Source organism: Arvicanthis niloticus, chromosome 7 (assembly GCF_011762505.2).
Source record: "Arvicanthis niloticus isolate mArvNil1 chromosome 7, mArvNil1.pat.X, whole genome shotgun sequence".
Taxonomy (NCBI): Eukaryota; Metazoa; Chordata; class Mammalia; order Rodentia; family Muridae; genus Arvicanthis; species Arvicanthis niloticus.
This window is the reverse complement of record NC_047664.1, coordinates 74453389-74470103: the sequence shown is the minus strand read 5'-3', so window position 1 is coordinate 74470103 and position 16715 is coordinate 74453389.

Here is a 16715-nt window from a genome sequence, read left to right as displayed (position 1 = left end):
GACCCTAGCTAGCAGAAAGCTTTCCTGCAGCAGGCTCCATGGTGTCGGTGAACTGGAATTTCATTAAGAATGAGACATGCTCACGCAGAACCAGGATAAATAGAGGAGGGAGATGCTCTAAGAACCAGCACATCCCCTTCCACAGGAAATGGGGAATGTTTTAGTTTCTTAACAAGCATATCTTAGATGCTGGAGTCAAGAGGGGACAGAGAGACAGTGCGTGGTGTCTGGGGCAGTGGTAGGGTCAATGCTCACGTATATGCAATAGCTGATGGTATGTGGGGCTTTTTCCTCAGAACATCAGATGTACCCATGCTAATCCCAGCATGATGAAGAAGCCAAATATTTTCCTGTAACTAAAAATATAAGTCATAGAGTGAAGTGGAAAGTTTTTAACCCCATTTCTTCATAATGTGGGTGGGTTTTTTTTTTTTTCTTGATACGTTTCCAGTAAAACTGCACAGTGTTTCTCCACAGATGTCAACAGCAGCCCAGGGGCAGCTGGTGAAAACCTTGGCAAGCAGACCATGAGTCGGAGTGTTCTTCCACCAGACGTCACAAACTGTCTAGAGCAGAGTTAAGCCCGATGTGTGCTAACTCCCAGGTGGCAGTTATCCCTGTTTCTTACAGCAAGAGTTATAAGCTGTGTCTGAATTTCTTGGGTTTCATAAATTGTGGTAAACAGAATCCATTTCTTTTTCTTTTTCCAATGTAATTGAGCAACTGAGATCCCTGCTCTTGATAACACTGAACAATAACAGGCTTGTTGACCTGTGTTTGCAGGGCCTGTGATAGGTTTTATAAGTCACTTTCACAAAAGCTTCTTGTGCTTTAAGGTCAAAGCGTTCTTAAGCACCTACTAGAGTGATTTTTTTCATTCCCTTTGTATTTCTGGATTAAAATCCTAACCTTTAGTGAGTTTCAAGTTTAAAAACCCAAACTCTTGCAAAAAAACATGTCTTCTGGATTAGATAAAAAGAAAAAGTTCTACCAGGTGGTGGTGGCAGCACGTGAATTCAATCCCAGCACTTGGGAGGCAGAGATGGATAGACCTCTGAGTTCTGAGTTCAAGGCCAGCCTGGTCTACAGATCAAGTTCCAAAATAGCTAAGGCTACACAGAGAACCCCCCACTTCCAAAAAAACAACAACCAAAAAAAAAAAAAAAAACCCAGAAACAAACAAAAAACAGACAAGAAGAGAGGGAAAGGGAGGGGAGGGGGAAGAAGGGGGAGGGGAGAGGAGGGGAGAGGGGGAGGGGAGGGAATGGGGGAGGGGAAGCGAGGGAAAGGGAGTGGAAGTGAGGGAAAGAGAGGAGAGGGGAGGGGAGCAGAGGGGAGGGGAAGGGAAGGGAAAGGAGAGGTTCCATGAATTTGGTCAGCCAAGTCTGAAAGGCCTAAGGACCCTATGTAAATCTCAAAGGAAGCAATAAGAGACTTCTCTGTTATCCCCTTGGTAGATTATCTGAACAAAGATGGCTGCAACTAAACCCAGGCCCCTCGAAGTGTGATCCCAGCACCCAGGCCCCTCTCAGTGCACTGCACCTGCTGTCATCAGGAGGTGTGTTGTTTCTCCAGTCTGTACATCTGGGCTGGGCTTACATCCTTAGCTGGCGGGATCTGTGAGAACTGACAGTGTTCTGGACTTTGCACAGTGCCCACATCTTTGTCCTTCACAAACAACACAGGGTAGGTTAAAGGATCACTAACTTTGTCATCTTTGTCAGCAGCAATCATGTTAACATTTTTTTATATAAACCATCCCACCCCTACTCATGACTGACACTTTGTCTTACTGTTGTAGCTTCTGTACAGGTACTGGTCTAACAGTGACCTGTATTCACGACTGAAGTCCACGGTTACATTGCCGTCCACCGTGTTTAACCCTGGATGGGCTTGACCAGCTGTATCTATCCTTACAATATTAACATGCATGTTATCCTCATCTTCTTTCTAATCACTGGCAAGCACTGACCAGAGGTATCTCATTTAACCCCAGAAGAAGCTGTTCTTGGGCTCAGTCTATCAAGAAAGAACTGAGATTGGATACACTAAGCTATACGCATGAAGGACAAACAGTAAGCACAGAGCCCAGGAAACTCCTGTCTGTCTTACCTTAAGACCTGAATTCATTTTTAGTCAATTTTTTATTCATGAACTCACTAATAGAGCTCACTATTACAATTTCATATACAAATGTACTATATTTTATCATTTTATCTCACCTATCTCTCTCCAACTTTGTCTATGCCCCTCAGTATCATCTTCTCCTCTCAGATTCTTCTATGACTATTATGTATTATATTATGTATTATGTATTATGTATTAATTATGTATTATGTATTATATTATGTATACACGCACTTAGTCCAATTAGTTTACTCATATGCTTCCATTAAGACTGACCACTTAGTCTTGAGTAACCTATCAGAGGAGGTCACCCTGGAGAAGATTGACTCTCTCTCTCTCTCTCTCTCTCTCTCACACACACACACACACACACACACACACATACACACTGTCTCTCAGAAGCTATCGACTTCTGTAGTTTTCCATTGTTTTAATTTTTATCTTCAGTTATAAGGGAAGGTGGGCATGTGCATGTGAGTGAATGTATTTTTCCTGCAAAAACCAAAGATCCTTCTGGAGCTGAAGTCACATGTGTTTGCAAGCCACCTGAGGCTGGTGCTGGGGCTCGAACTCAGGTCCTCTGGAAGAGCTTAATTTCACAGGTTAATAAGTGCTCTGCACTGATGAGCCACCTTTCCAGCTCCCTGCCTTTAGCTTTTCCATTAAAGGTGGGGCCTTGTGAGCCAGTTCCCCATCCATGGTGGTTTGGTGCAATCTTATGCAGGCAGCCATGTTGTTGAGAGCTGATGAGTGCACCCTTGTCACATCCAGAAGACACGTGCTTGCAAGAGTACCCCTCCCTGGCTCTTTGTAAGGGACAAAGTGGTCAGTCATGGGCTACATTGTGAATGAGGGCTGGAGAAGACTGTGGAGTCCTGGGAGACACGTGCAAGTGAAGGAAGAATGAAATCAAGGACATTAAGACAGAAGAGCTAGTAAAGTTAGTAAGGTGACAAGAAGCCCGGACATCATGTGACAGAACAGGTGAGACACCTGGGAGAGCTGGGTGTCTCAACAACCCTGATGGATAAAACTATTTAATATGAAATTCTGTGCCCATTGTTTTACAGTGGGATGAGACAAAGCTCCCAGGAGGATCAACAGAACCCTGACCAAAGCACTACCACAAGCCACACCTGTGTATTCATGATTCCTGAGATGGACATCTCCAAGATCTCTCTAAGCCTGGAGTCACATGGGGGTTTGGTGTAGCTATAAGATTCAAAGTGCAAATTAAGATTTCAATAAAAGGGGACAACTGAGTCGGAGGTGGACTTCTGAATCTGACGTGGGCATTGGTCTTTATTTGAGGTTTGGTCCAGCTGCTCCCATCTCCATCTTAAAAGTTCAGGAGACCCCGGATGACATCCAAGTTACATAACCATTGGGTTCAATCAAGAATTTTCAACTGAAATCTCCCAGATGGCTCCATTCAACCTGTTCCAGGCAGAAACAAACAAACCACATATTTGACCCTGTATGACAGACAGAACGAACAGAGTGAATGTGTGGGCCTTGGTGGGTGTATATTTTCCCAGCTGCTTTTGCAATAGAAAAAACTTGTAATTCAAGATTTGCATAGTAGTTATATCAGAGACAAAATCAACTTGTGCCTTCTAGATGAAGATGAAGAACATGGAACCTCCACTTGCACTGAGCCAGCAGCAGCTCACACATCTTTAGAGTATAGGACATTTGAATATCAAGCTCTTGTCACTAAGGACTATTTATTGCATATTTTTAATCACCATGATACCAATATTGATGAATTTTCATAATTCACTTCTCACAGCAAATATTATTAAGCTAAAATGGGAGTTAGAAACTTTGTTCAACTGTGACTAGTTTAATATATGGAAAAAATAATGGATTGATGACATAAGAATTTATTCTTTCATATGACAGAGACCTGGAGATCGATCAGCCTTCCAGGGATGATGTCATGATTCCAGGAAGTACCTACAACTCTTCCTTAGTCCTGCTCCATCTTCAGCTGTGGCTTGCATCCTTAATGGGGCCACTTCTTCCTGAAGACTGCTAGAAATTCAGCCAAGACAGGAGGGGGAAGGAAGGAAAGGGAAGGGCTTATCTGTCCCTTTTACTGAACCTTTTTAAGAAATCCTTCTCCCAGTCCTGTTACAGATCCCTGGCCAGAGCACAGATAGCAGACTGCAGCCACAGCAAGGAAGACTCCAATATATTCTTGCCATCAGGGCAACTGGTTCAGGGTTCAACTGAAAAAGCAAGAAAAACAGAATGGAAGGCAACCTGCTCTTGCCATCCGCTGTGGCTCCTGATCTGCTTTCGGCTAGCACTTTTCCCTTCTTCCATTTTACTGATGTTATTCAATCAGTATCAGGTACATCTTACTTAAAATTTATAAGGATGTGTTAAGGAAGCCATGAAGTGGGTAAGGTGCTTGCCTAGCATGCATGAGTACTTTGAATTTGATCCCCAGCATCACATGGAACTGAGCATGATTGCATGAGCCCATAATCCCAACACTGAGGAGCAGGCAGGAAGATCAGTAGTTCAAAGTTACAAATTGAGTTCCAGCCAGGATGAGCTACATGTGGCCCTGACGCAGAAAAACAAAATTAAATTTTTAAATTCTCAGGGAAGACTTAATCACTCCCACATTAACTTCGACGAGGGTATAGTTTGTGTCATTGTGAAATTGCTTTTGAGCATATGATCTCTAATAAAGTTGAGTTTTCTATGATCAAATGTTGAACTTTAAAATTACCTTTAAAAAGACACTCTCAAGTATATTCCATGCACAGTTTGGATGTTGGAAATCTACCAAAAGTCCATGTGTTGAAGCTTTCACCCAACAGATGGTAGTGTAGGGAAGTGCTGTGTGACTTTAGGAAGGGGAATTTGTGGAAGATTGTTAGGTCTTTGGAGGGTGCCTTCAAAGTGGACTATTGAACCTCAGCCACTTCCTTTGTCCTTTTCTTTGTTTTTGTTGTTGTTTGATTGTTTGGTTGGTTGGTTGGTTGCTTGCTTGCTTGCTTGGTTTGGTTGGTTGATTTGGTTGGTTGGTTTGGTTGGTTGGTTGGTTGGTTGGATGGATGGATGGATGGATGGATGGTTGGCTGGATGGCTGGATGGCTGGATGACTGTCTGGCTTGTTGGTTGGTTGGTTGGTTAGTTGGGTTGGGTTGGTTGGTTGGCTGGCTAGCTGGCTGGCTGGCTGGTTGGCTGGTTGGCTGGTTGGTTGGTTAGTTGGTTGGTTGGTTAGCTGGTTGGTTGGTTTGGTTGTTTGGTTGGTTCGTTGGTTCATTGGTTGGGTTGGTTGGTTGGTTTGGTTGTGTGTTTGTTTGGTTGGGTTGTTTGGTTGGTTGGTTGGGTTGTTTGGTTTGGTTGTTTGGTTGTGTGTTTGTTTGGTTGGGTTGTTTGGTTGGTTGGTTGGGTTGTTTGGTTTGGTTGTTTGGTTGGGTTGGTTGGTTTGGTTGGTTGGTTGGTTGGTTGGTTTGTTTCCTGGCCATGGCATGAATAGTTTGCTCTGCCACATTTTCCCCCAATTGCCACCTAGCATGTGACCTGAGACTCAAACCATGGGTCTGCCTCTTCTTAAGACGGAACCTCCAAAAGACAAGCCAAAATAAACATTTTTTCTCTGTAAGTTAACTATCTCCGGTATTTGGTTACAGAAGCAGAGAGTTAACAAACAAACGCACCATATATAGCAAAAAAAATGAAAATAATATTTCATGTGTCAAGAAAGACTAGATTACACATTAATAACTCATAAACATTAGCCAAGATGCCAGATGAACCTCTAAAGAAAGAGCCAGGCTAGTGGAACCTCAGAAACATGACTTATGCACCCCAAATAACAGACACACAGACTCATGATGCTCAGTCTATACTCACTTCAGAACCTTCTTAAAGAAGAGTTGTAAAATACTCAGAAATTATTCTCTCAGACACTGGATAAAACGTAAAGTTAACTCATGCATATAAACTGCATTAGGGTCCACCCAGTCCCCACTGATAGGACTGAGAAGTCCCTGGAAGCACATTCATGAGTTCTATGTCAATAGAGACACTTTCTTTATTTCTCTGATTAGAGAGAAGCCATTTGTGGATGTTCCAGAGCTTGAAATTCTAATAACCAAAGGGGTCCACACATCCTGCTTACTTCTGTAAGTTCTCCTAGTGTCTCACATAAAGTGCATATGGTTGACCTTTCTATCCCCATTGTACAGCAATAAATGAAGGGGTCTTCTGAGTCATAATATAGAAAGTGGCAAGACTAGAAAGAAAGATTTAGTGTCTCCAGCCAGTTCTCTGTGCACAAAGCAAGTGAACACTACAGGTCCAGATGCTTTGCCAGGGATCACAAAGCCAGCCTGTGCCAGGTAATGGGTACTGCTCTCTAGGGACACTGTCACTCCCAACTCTTCCCTAGAGTAAGTGCTGAACTGAGATTGTCATCAGGCCAAGCCTGTCTGCCCCTGTGCTCCAGTCTTCTCCCCAAACACCCACAAAACACTGCTAAAGCTCTGGGCTCTATCCCCCATGTCATTTCATGCCAAAAATACATCATTCGCTGTTTCCTCCATCCCACAAAGCTTCCTTGTGATGTGATTCAACTAAAATCAACTCTTGAAAAGACACAAACTGGCCTGACCGATGACAAAGTTCATTGTTCTTTCTTGCTACTTACTGGAAACCCATATTCAAACCCTTGTTGAAGCCAAATGGTTGCAGAGCCAGCCACATTATCATCCACAAAAGCATTTGTCATTTCCCAAACTAGTTACAAACCAAGTTCGGGTTCACAGGAAGCCCCCAAGGTCAGACAGTGTTTTCAAGGTCCCAAGATATGAGCTGTGTTCCCTTTAAGGTGGACTGAAAATCTAAACTTGAAATGATGGTCTCTGAACCCACTCCTCTTAGCCTGTGGGCTCCAGCTGCTCCAGTTTCATTAGGGTGACTTCTTGAAGCCTTCAGATCTTATTTCACATCAGGCTAAGTCTGGTCCTGATTAAAGTTGTGGTGGGAGCATATGGCAGTCAGAGAGGTGGAGGCTGAATAACAAAGCCCTGCAGGTTCATGCCGGAAAAAAAAGAGCCCAGGAGCTGCCTGTGAGTTTTCCAAGTTGGGTTCCACATAAAACCCAAGCTCGTGCCCTGCCTGTGTTCATATATTCAAGTTAATTAAATTTTTAATTATTAAAAATGAGAGCAGCCAAAGGATTTACCAAACATGTATTAAGGTATAAATACTATTCAGAGTCTGCTGCAATCCATTTTAATAGGAAAATGAAGGGGTGGGGGTGTGCTGTGACCATTCCTGTTTTGCTAGACTTTTTCATTAGCAGAGTGGGAAGCCTTCAGTGTTTGACTTCCATCGGACTAGACAGAAAGTACATGTGCTCAGAAATGCTCCCATTTGATGTCAAAACTGGCTGTGCAAGGAAGAAATGGAGTCTTACTTCCTGTTAGCAGAGCCCCAGACCAGAGCAAATCGGAAATTATGCCAGTTATTTGGTTCATGTAGGACGGGGATTCTGCAAACATAGGCTTATTATAGAAAAAAAGAGGTGGTGCACTGATCTTTGTACTGAAGCTTGTGGGTTCTTCATGGCAAAAACAAAAGCAGAGAATCCTTACCTCACAGTTCTGAGGTTTTCTTCCTATATTATAATCTTGCAAAGTATTTCAAAACAGGGTGATAGGATACAGTGAGATGCTCCTGGTTAAGGCTGTTTGAGGGGAATGTTTGCTTTATTTTTAAATATGCATTATTATTTTTTGCTTGTGTGTGTGCATGCGCATGCGTGCATGCATGAGTGTGTGTGTGCGTGCGCGCATGCGCGAATGTATCTGTGTTTATGCACCTATGCATAGAGCTACCTATAGAAGTCAAAAGAGGGTGTTAGATTCCCCAGGAGCTGAAGTTACACTTAGTTCTGAGCCCCACATTTGGAGGCTGGGAGCCCAACTCCAATCCTTGACAAGAGCGCCAAGCACGCTTAACTGCTGAGCCATTTCATCAGCCCCCGTTGTTTTCTTGTTAATCGACATGACAGTTATCCACCTTTATGAGTACAATACACATACATTGTATAATAATCAACTCTAATAAATAAATATTACTTCAAATACTTCTCATTCCTTTGTGGCAAAACAGCCAAACTACTCTCTTTGGCAGCTTAAAGGCTGTTTTCAAAGTGTCCGCTCTCTTTTCCATTAAGAAAACAAAACAAAACATAAGTCCTTATGCACAATTCTCATTGCTTTTCAAAAAAATTGCTTCTATGCATCTGTTAGGAAAACGTGTGTGGTCACAACCTGCACACTTTGCTAGCTCTTTGCACCATCAGTAAGATGAGGTGCTGACCCAAGGTTAAACTCCTGGGCTTCCTAGAATGCCTATGATGGTCCATGGTCAAGACAGAATGGCAAACCAGAAGAATGTAGTGACTCAGAGACATGGAGATGGAGGGCTTGGGGCTGGGTAGAATTTCTTGGGGAAGCAAGGTGCTCAAGGTGCTCCTGGTAACTTCTTCCACAGCTGCTTCTCTTCTGTCCTGTGGTTTGTGCTCTCCATGCATCTCTTTAGCATATGGTTAAATTCAGTTCTTACAAGCATCCCATTTTACTCACCACGAAAGATAAGTGTCCTAGTTTACTTTTCTATCGCCATGATAGCAAAGACACTGCAGCCAAGGCGACTTATGCAAGGAAACGTCTTATCTGGGCTCCAGTTCCGTGTGGAATCCACGATCACGATCATCCTGATAGGGAGAAGTTGTGGATAGGCGAGCATGGTGCTGTAGTGAAGAGCTTATATCCTGATCCACAGGAAGGAGAGGGAGAAGGAGAGAGAGAGAGAGAGAGAGAGAGAGAGAGAGAGAGAGAGAGAGAGAGAGAGAACACTAGCTGGGAATTTTTGGTCCTTAAAGCACACTTCCAGTGACACATTCCATCCAACAAGGCCACATCTCCTAATCCCAATCCCTCCTAAACTGTTCCAACAGTTAAGACAGTATTCAAGTATGAGTCTGTAAGGGCCATTCTCATTCAAACCATCACAGTAAGTCTCTGGGAAGTTATTCAGTGTCCTTGAGTTCACAAAGGAGTCATGGGCAGACCCAGGGTTTCCAGGCATCTGACTTAAACATAAGATCTGAGAAGGAGCCCAAAGATCAAACCACCTATCCTGGTACCCAAAGGGTAAAGGGTTGGTTCTTTTTCAATAATGGAGTTGGATGTGGCCCCAGGAGACAGGAATGGAGTATGAAACCAAAGAAAGTGAACAGACTGGCTGCCATCTCAGAGGCAGAGGCCAGTGTTCACACCTTTGCTTCTATGGTGTCTGCCACTCTTCTCCACTGACATAGTTTAAATATGGTTGAAGTGTGTCCCCCAATGGTCCATTACTAGAAGTTGGTCTGAAGCACAGTGGCAGATAGTAGAACCTCTAATACAGGGACCCAGTGGAAGACATTTGCTCATGACAGCTTGCATCATCATGAATGACTTAATGTTGTCTCACAGGAGTGAAACAGGTCTTGGGAGACTGAGAGCATTTCTTGCGAAAATGTGAGGCTGGCATATCCCTTTGAGTCCCTTTTGGGAACATGTCATCCACCATTGTCACTTGCTCTCTCATCAATGTGAGGCAATCCACAATAAAGCCCTCACCAAGGTCTACTGGATACCAGTGCCATACTTCTGCTGAGCTTTCAGGCTTGTAAATAAACAAACCTCTTTATTGGCTGCCTAACCCCTGGCATTCTAGTATCACAAAGCTACAACATCCACCTGTTTCTCCTGGCTCTTTCCTCCCCACTTCAGATACATCCCTCCTACCGACTCCTCCACAAGCATTTTCTTTCACTCTCTCCCTTTTCAATACACAAAGGGGAACTCCCACCTGCTAGTAGGAAACCTTGTTAGAGTTAAAAGAGTCTTCCCAGCTAGAAAAAAAATGCCAAACAGAGAAGAAAAAAAAGATGAAAAAAGAATTCAGATTGACAGTATGTATCTGCAATATGATACCCTAAAGGGGGTCAATGTAGGTGATTTCTGATCTTCTGTCTCTATCCTCTTGGTTCTACTGTATCTACCAGAGCCTTTGGTGCCCCTCAGCCCCTACACAATGGAGACATGGTCCTATAGATGAGGCCATTCCTCATTCAAGAACATGCCCTGGGAAACAATGATAGAAGCTCTTGTAACTGGGGATTCTGGGTCTCAGAATCTGGTCTCAGAGTGAAATCTCTCACCCAGCTAAGATGCAAGAAGATCCTAAAACAGAAACCTACTAACCTTTGTCCAGGATTGCCTGAGAACAAAATGCCACTAAATCTCTGACATCCTGGGAGGATTTGTCATCCTCTTAAAGAGGTATTGGCACTCTATGTCTGAAGCTTCTGACCTACAGTTTACAGCTGAAAGGGATCCTGGTACCCTGTGTCTGAAGCTGGCATCCACTCCACTCAGAAGCTACTCTGGGAGGCGTGGGTGGCTTCAAGAATCATGGCTGACCAGACTCTGAGCCTTCCCTTTTGGACACAAGCTTCTGTACCAGGATACTTCACACATTCAAGGCAAAACCATCCAGGGCAGGCTCCAGCTTGTGTCATGCTAGAGTCTGAGGCAGACAGTGAGCTTGCCTACTTTCAAAGAAAAGACCAAATCCCATCTTGCTTGGGCTGGTCCTAAGAAGTGCTGGTCTAAGTCAGGAGGGAACCATTCATGGTAACAGGCAATGTCTTCATCTCAGTGCACCCTACTATCCCATGTTACTTGGAAGCCCACGTTCCCTGGGGAGCCCAGATAGTCCACTGTTCTTAAAGCTCTGAATGAGGGAAAGTGATGAAGTCATACCCAGCTGTCTTTCCTCAAAAAAGTTTGGAGACTGTTCTGTTTAACATCACACTATCCCTGTTCCTCCCTCCATGTTTGCTGTGCCTCCCTCTGGGCTCTGGGATATAAAAGCTCAAAGGTCAATAGTTAGGCAGAGCTGACACTCCAGGCAAGATTGTGGGACATTGGGGACATCATGGAACAAGCCTGCTGGCCCTGGTGTCTGCTGATTGTAGCTACATGTGCACATTTTAAGGGAACAAAGGAAACACAAGACACCAAGACAATTGTTTGTAGTTTCTGACAATAAAAAATGGGACTCTCACCTATGGGAGATCTTGAAAAAAGCCACGGAGGGTGTAAGGAGAGCTCAAGTGGGAGCTTGTTTTTATAAAAACAAGACTGGATTCATACTGTATTCCCACGAATGTATTTCATATGTAAAGGATTCAGAAAAAAACTAAGGTGCAGCCTCTCACACACATGTATAAGCCAGTCATATGCCTTTATCTGAACACTTGGGAGGCAGAGACAGGTGGATATCTGTGGGTTTAAGGTCAGTCTAGTTTACATAATGAGTTCCAAGCCAGCCAGGGCCACTTGGTCTCTGCATTGAAAGAGAGAAAATGAGAAAGAAAGAAAGAGAGAAAGAGAGAGAGAGAGAGAGAGAGAGAGAGAGAGAGAGAGAGAGAGAGAGAGAGAGAAAGGAAGAAAGAAGGAAGGAAGGAAAGGGAGATGGAGGGAAGGAAACAGAGGGAGAGATGAAAAGGGGAGGGGAAGAGAGAGGGACAGAGAGTGAGACAGAGAAAGGACACAGAGGCAGAGAGAGAAGAAAACAGAAATTAGTTCATATAGGCCAGGCTGGTTTGTTTTTCTGTCTGAAAGCATGAGGAAGTATTCTGATGTTTACCCCCTCCCTAAAATTACTACATTTTTAAAACTATGTGTAAGTATACCAAGTGTATGCCTGCTGTCTATAGAAGCCAGAAGGAATCGGCACACCCCCTGGAACAGGAATTACAGGCAGTTGTAAGCCACCATGTGGATGCTGGGAATAGAACCCAGACCCTCTGCAAGGTCAGCCAGCACTCCTAATTGCTAGGTTCTCTCTCCAGTGCCTCTATTTTCAAATATTAAAAATCAAACCAGAAACTTGCTGGAGGTCCAGTAGCTGGTATTATTCAAAGGAAAACGGAAGGCTTCTTTGGTTCCCACAGCTTTACTGCCAACATTGGCATATTTGGAAATTAATGACTATATTTAAATGCATTTAATTCTCTGGAAAAGGGATCTTAACAGAGAGGTGGTTTAGTGGGGAGCCTCTCCAAGCAAACTCTCAGACTTTGGAGTACGAGTGTTAGGTTAACTTTGCTTAGGGCAGCTCTTCATCATAGTCAAAAAGATACACATTTCAAAACCCTCAGCCAAAGAATGTACAGAAGAGCTGCAGTCAGCAGTCAGCCAGGCTTCACCATCTGTCCGTATCTGTCTTTCCGTCTTTCCAACACAAGATGTTCTCTTTCAATATGAATGAAGATATTTTACTCAAATAAGAGCTTCTGGCTGCTGAATTCCTTCAGTTGGGCTCACTGTCCCCTTGGAAGATTAAGCACACTATTTTTAGAGAAGCCAGTCATGTCAGACTGACAGTTCACCTCTACAACAGGCCAGGGCGTAAAACGCTTACAGGAATAAGGTGGCATTTGGTGACAGGATCAGTTCCTACCCACAGGCGTGTCACCAGATACCGGAACTGAGCTAGGCTAGGCGTTGTTACACACACACACAAACACACACACACTCTCTTTGGTTTCACAACAGCAGAGACAAGTTACTGATACATGTTATTTCATCTGGCATGAGAAGTCACTTCTTGGGTTGGATTTTGTTTCCAGCAGGACTTAATGAACAGACACAAATCACCATAGGTGTCTACCAGCCAAGTTAAGCTGGTTTGGAGACAATTCAGTAATTCAGAGCTTGGACAATACATTCCCATAATCCCCTAGGATGTTGACACAGCTCATCATAGATTTATTCCCTTGTTTCTTGATACTGCGTTAAAACGTTATTGCTGAGTTATTAAACAGCTTAACTTACCTCATTTGAATTCAAATGCTGATCTGTTAAACTTTTCCTCTTGCGCAGGCTCACTGCAGGCCACTGGGTGCAGTGCAGTGCCAGGGTAAACTGTTCTCAGAATGGTCTGTCTCAAGCAGTAACGCCACTGCAGGTCTCACAGTTTAGTTGTAGGTTCTTCTTAACAAAAACCTTCATTCCCAGTGTAAATCAGCTGTGTCCCTAAGCAGATTGGTGAGGACCATTTTGCTTTCTCAATTGCAGTAAGACTTCTTTTTTAAAGATAATATTTTTATTAATATGTTGAGAATTTGTACAAGCAAGCAATGTGTTTTGATTATATTTACCCCAGCTCATCCACCTAACTCCTCCCAGATCTAGCCCCCATTTCCTCTGCACTCCATCCCAAGGTGGCGTTCTGTTTCCTCTTAAACAATTTACCAAGTCTAGTTTGTGTTCCTCATATCCTCATATGCTTGGTTGTGGGGCCAATCCACTGGATTGTGATCAGTCTACCGGGGCCACACCCCTGAAAATAAAAGGATTTTTCCTCCACTAGAGGATGTCAACTGCCAGTAGCTCTTCAGTGGTCCAGACCTGTGAGCATTACCTATGATGCTATAAGACAGCTCTACAGCTGTGTGTGTGTATATGTGTCTTCCTGAGTTTGTGTGCACCATGTATGTGAAAATGCCTTTAGAGGCCAGAGGAGGGCATCAGAGCCTCTGCAATTGGTGTTAAGGTGATCGATCATTAGTCATAATGTGAATCCTGAGAATGCAGCCCAGGTTCTCTGCCAGACAGGAAGAGTAAAAACTGACACCCCAAACAGTTCATTGCATCCATCTCAGAAAGAATTCCAGGTTGGTGGTGTTAGGTTGAATTTTTAAAATACCAAGATAGATACATAGATACACAGACAGACAGACAGACAGACAGATAGATAGATAGATAGATAGATACATACATACATACATACATACATACATACATACATACAGATACATAGATACATACATATAGATACATAGATACATAAATGATTCACAAATGATAGATGATTGATAGATAATAGATAATAGACAGATGATTGATAGATGAGAGATGATTGATAAATGAAACAAATAGATGATTGATAGATTGATAGATAGATAAATAGATAGATAGATAGATAGATAGATAGATAGATAGATAGATAGATAAGAATTATTCCCACCCTCACCCCTTGTGCTTAAATTGTTTCTTGAGCCTTAAGAAGATCACATACATACATCCTTTATGTGGTGCTGTGACATATCTGCTTAGTAGATTTTCTGACACGCTATATTTTATTCTGACCATTCATTATCAATATAAGCTTTTTTTCCAAGTTTACAGTGGGCAGCTAAGCTAGTGATGACGTTGTAGATATTATCTGAGGGCTAACTTATTTTTTATTTTTGAACCATTGCCAACAGTAAGCATGCTCCTCTCATTTCCTAAGCAATATTGCCATCTAGTGCCTTCTCCCAGACATTTCCCAGGGAACTTCTGGGTCACAGGCCTGAGTTTCCCTGGGAAGTGCTACCTGCTGGGATTTCTTCCAGTTGTGGCAGCAGCTTCTTGGGGGGGGGGAGGGGCACCATGAAGAATTATGACTTTGATCTCCTAAATCCAATGCCTTTCCCTTTCCCTATTACATTCTCACCATTAGACATTCGAGAGAGAAAGGCTGAATTCAAACAAAGAAACATTGGAAGAGCCATCATTTCCAGCTAACCTTGTTTAGAGAATTAGTAACCCAGCCAAGCCTCTCAGAAGTTGTCTCACTCAAATTAGAGTTGCATGTGGCTCTTTCTTTAAAGCCTACCTCTCACCACTAAGACGCTTGGTGTCGGCAAATTATATTGGGCTTTGAAAGAAGGGTGTGGGGGGGCTTCGTTGTTCATTAGGGAACAAAGCAAGTTCATTTCTGACAGTTCTGGGGTCACTGATATTTTTTCCGTGTAGAAGTCCAAACTGTTCTGCTGAAGGTCTGAGGGAATTCCAGTCATGGCAGGCCACCTGTGGGGTCTGATGTTCAGATGTCACCTTCTCTCTTTGAGATTTTCCTCTAGAGACACGGGAGTAATAACAAGCCTGGGTCATCCAGGGAACTCCTAGCTTCCTTTGGCATGTAACGGCGACTCTTTGGCTGCACTGGGGAGTCACGGTCCTAGCTATGACCCCAGCTTTCAATCAATCACACATGCTGAGCACAGATCTCTGCATTGTAAGGGGGTATAGAGATATATTTTTCTCAGCAACAAAACAATGTATCCAACACTAAGAACAAGAAAATATGGATATATTATATATATATATATATATATATATATATATATATATATATATATATATATATATATATATAATGAGCATTCTCTCCCAGCCTCTACTTCTGTGGCCAATGATCTGCCATAGGTTCTAGGTACAGATGCAGATAAGGATTACATATGCTCAATTTTCAGTGGCTTACAGTATTTCTGGATTGAAACAAGTAGTTGAGTTCGCTCATAGTCTTTAGGTTACACAGCATTCGCTGTTGAGAAAATCCCGGGCATTACATTAGGTCTACTATATCCTGTTTGAGGGTCAATAAAGCCTGATCTTAGGCCAGTATTTCCAAACCTGCCTGTTTGTGCTGATACAAATGCCCCAGAGACGGTTACTAGGCTTGACAGAAACCCACAGATGCACCTTTGATGTGCAGACCAAGTATTTTTGTCAACAATTTGGGAAATACTAGCTAATATTTTCATTGAATTCAATAAGCTAAGAATAACCATAGCTCAGATTTATTGTACATATAGTTTATCTTTTTAAGTTGTTTTTAACAGCCTAAATATTTAAAGTTGGAAATAATTTGAAAGTTCAGTAAAATGAATGCAATCTATGAATCATATGTGAATCTTTATGTGAAATGTCATTTGCTGTCTTCAGAGCCACTCATACTTAGCTTAAAGGTTAGATGCTTATGTGTAAGAGAAAATGCATGGGTGTCAAAGAGATGAGAACACCCAAAACCGGGAAAAGGGAGAAATTCACAGAGAACCAGAGAGAAATTAGAAATGAAAAATGTAAACATATAAGGTAGAGGATTTAAAGGAAGACATATGCACTGGACAAATTCTGGCATCAGCATTGGAAACGAAGGGAATTTTATCTTATAATACAAATATATAACATATGATATTATATAATATTATCTATTAGAAAACAAAGATAAGCATGTATAAAACGCACAAGAGATTCCCAAGTGGGGCCTTTTACTGGGTAACCAATTGTATTCATACATCTTTTACTACTATAATAAAATACTAGAGGCAGGTTATTTATACTAAAGAAGTAAGCTTTATTGTAGCTTAGGGTCCTGAAGGTACGTGGGACAGAGAGTGGTAGTCTTCTTGCTAACAGAGTCCACAGATTGCACAGAGTTCCACACAGCAGAAAATACTGAGTACATGTGTTTATGTCTCTTCTGCAGCCACCAGGACTGAATCATGCCCCACCTAATGACACTATCACCTCCCCTTAATAGAACCAAGATTACACCCACACAGCACCCCACAGTGTGAGTCAGGTATTACTAAGCACCACCTTGCAGTACACACAACCCCACAGAGCTTACTAGGCCTGTGTTTATTAGATGACATCGCTCTG